Source organism: Oncorhynchus masou, chromosome 30 (assembly GCF_036934945.1).
Source record: "Oncorhynchus masou masou isolate Uvic2021 chromosome 30, UVic_Omas_1.1, whole genome shotgun sequence".
Classification (NCBI taxonomy): Eukaryota; Metazoa; Chordata; class Actinopteri; order Salmoniformes; family Salmonidae; genus Oncorhynchus; species Oncorhynchus masou.
Window position 1 is genome coordinate 65,475,135 of NC_088241.1, and position 2,500 is coordinate 65,477,634.

The 2,500-nt window shown below is 45.4% G+C and overlaps 1 protein-coding gene across 1 annotated transcript in view; it reads right to left on the reverse strand.

Annotated features, from left to right (window-relative positions):
* LOC135521691 (eyes absent homolog 1) overlaps positions 1-2,500 on the reverse strand; it is a 54,063-nt gene that overhangs the window by 18,412 nt on the left and 33,151 nt on the right. The gene's annotated exons all lie outside the window — the stretch shown is intronic.

Sequence of the window (2,500 nt, forward strand, 5' to 3'; positions counted from 1 at the left end):
AGACGTATGAGAAGACGTATGAGAAGAGGGATGAGAAGAGGGATGAGAAGAGGGATGAGAAGAGAGATGAGAAGACGTATGAGAAGACGTATGAGAAGACGTATGAGAAGAGGGATGAGAAGAGGGATGAGAAGACGTATGAGAAGAGGGATGAGAAGACATAGTAGAAGAGGGATGAGAAGAGGTATGAGAAGAGGTATGAGAAGAGGGATGAGAAGATGTATGAGAAGACGTATGAGAAGAAGTATGAGAAGAGGGATGAGAAGACGTATGAAGAGAGGGTTGAGAAGAGGGATGAGAAGACGTATGAAGAGAGGGTTGAGAAGACGTATGAGAAGACGTATGAAGAGAGGGTTGAGAAGACGTATGAGAAGAGGGATGAGAAGAGAGATGAGAAGACGTATGAGAAGACGTATGAGAAGACGTATGAAGAGAGGGTTGAGAAGATGTATGAGAAGAGGGATGAGAAGAGAGATGAGAAGACGTATGAGAAGAGGGATGAGAAGACGTATGAGAAGAGGGATGAGAAGACGTATGAGAAGAGGGATGAGAAGAGGGATGAGAAGACGTATGAGAAGAGGGATGAGAAGACGTATGAGAAGAGGGATGAGAAGAGGTATGAGAAGAGGTATGAGAAGAGGGATGAGAAGACGTATGAGAAGACGTATGAGAAGACGTATGAGAAGAGGGATGAGAAGACGTATGAAGAGAGGGTTGAGAAGAGGGATGAGAAGACATATGAAGAGAGGGTTGAGAAGACGTATGAGAAGAGGGATGAGAAGACGTATGAGAAGAGGGATGAGAAGACGTATGAAGAGAGGGTTGAGAAGACGTATGAGAAGACGTATGAAGAGAGGGTTGAGAAGACGTATGAGAAGAGGGATGAGAAGACGTATGAGAAGAGGGATGAGAAGACGTATGAGAAGAGGGATGAGAAGACGTATGAAGAGAGGGTTGAGAAGACGTTTGAGAAGAGGGATTAGAAGACATATGAAGAGAGGGATGAGAAGACGTATGAGAAGAGGGATGAGAAGACGTATGAGAAGACGTATGAGAAGAGGGATGAGAAGACGTATGAAGAGAGGGTTGAGAAGACGTATGAGAAAAGGGATGAGAAGACATATGAAGAGAGGGTTGAGAAGACGTATGAGAAGAGGGATGAGAAGAGGGATGAGAAGACGTATGAAGAGAGGGTTGAGAAAAGATATGAGAAGAGGGATGAGAAGACGTATGAGAAGAGAGATGAGAAGAGAGATGAGAAGAGGGATGAGAAAAGGTATGGGAGGGATGAGAAAAGGGATGAGAAGAGGGATGAGAAGAGAGATGAGAAGAGAGATGATAGAGGGATGATTAAGAGAAGGGAGGGAGAGGATGACACCAATCCGTGTACAGAACTGCGTGGGAGGACAACGTCAACACAGGAACAGCAGTCTATGGCTCAAATGGCACCCTATTCCCTACATACTGTAGGGCCAACTGGTCAAACGGAGTGCAATATGTAGAGAATAGGGTATCATTTGGGATATAGGTAAATTAATCCTTGTGTTTTCTTTTGTTGGTGAATATACAGTTGTCTAATTTCCACCACATGCTGGGTGGGAGTCCTACCTTGAGTGGATTCATGTGAGTGTGTGTGTGTGTGTGTGTGTGTGTGTGTGTGTGTGTGTGTGTGTGTTGGTCCTACCTTGAGTGGATTAATGTGAGTGTGTGTGTGTGTGTGTGTGTGTGTGTGTGTGTGTGTGTGTGTGTGTGTGTTTGTGTTGGTTCTACCTTGAGTGGATTAATGTGAGTGTGTGTGTGTGTGTGTGTGTGTGTGTGTTGGTCCTACCTTGAGTGGATTAATGTGAGTGTGTGTGTGTGTGTGTGTTGGTCCTACCTTGAGTGGATTAATGTGAGTGTGTGTGTGTGTGTGTGTTGGTCCTACCTTGAGTGGATTAATGTGTGTGTGTGTGTGTGTGTGTGTGTGTGTGTGTTGGTCCTACCTTGAGTGGATTAATGTGAGTGTGTGTGTGTGTGTGTGTGTGTGTGTGTGTGTGTGTGTGTGTGTGTGTGTGTGTTTGTGTGTGTGTGTGTGTGTGTGTGTGTTGTTCCTACCTTGAGTGGATTAATGTGAGTGTGTGTGTGTGTGTGTGTTGGTCCTACCTTGAGTGGATTCATGTGAGTGTGTGTGTGTGTGTTTGTGTGTTGGTCCTACCTTGAGTGGATTAATGTGAGTGTGTGTGTGTGTGTGTGTGTGTGTGTGTGTGTGTGTGTGTGTGTGTGTGTGTGTGTGTGTGTGTGTGTGTGTGTGTGTGTGTGTGTGTGTTGGTCCTACCTTGAGTGGATTCATGTGAGTGTGTGTGTGTGTTTGTGTGTTGGTCCTACCTTGAGTGGATTAATGTGAGTGTGTGTGTGTGTGTGTGTGTGTGTGTGTGTGTGTGTGTGTGTGTGTGTGTGTGTGTGTGTGTGTGTGTGTGTGTGTGTGTGTGTGTGTGTGTGTGTGTGTGTGTGTGTGTGTGTG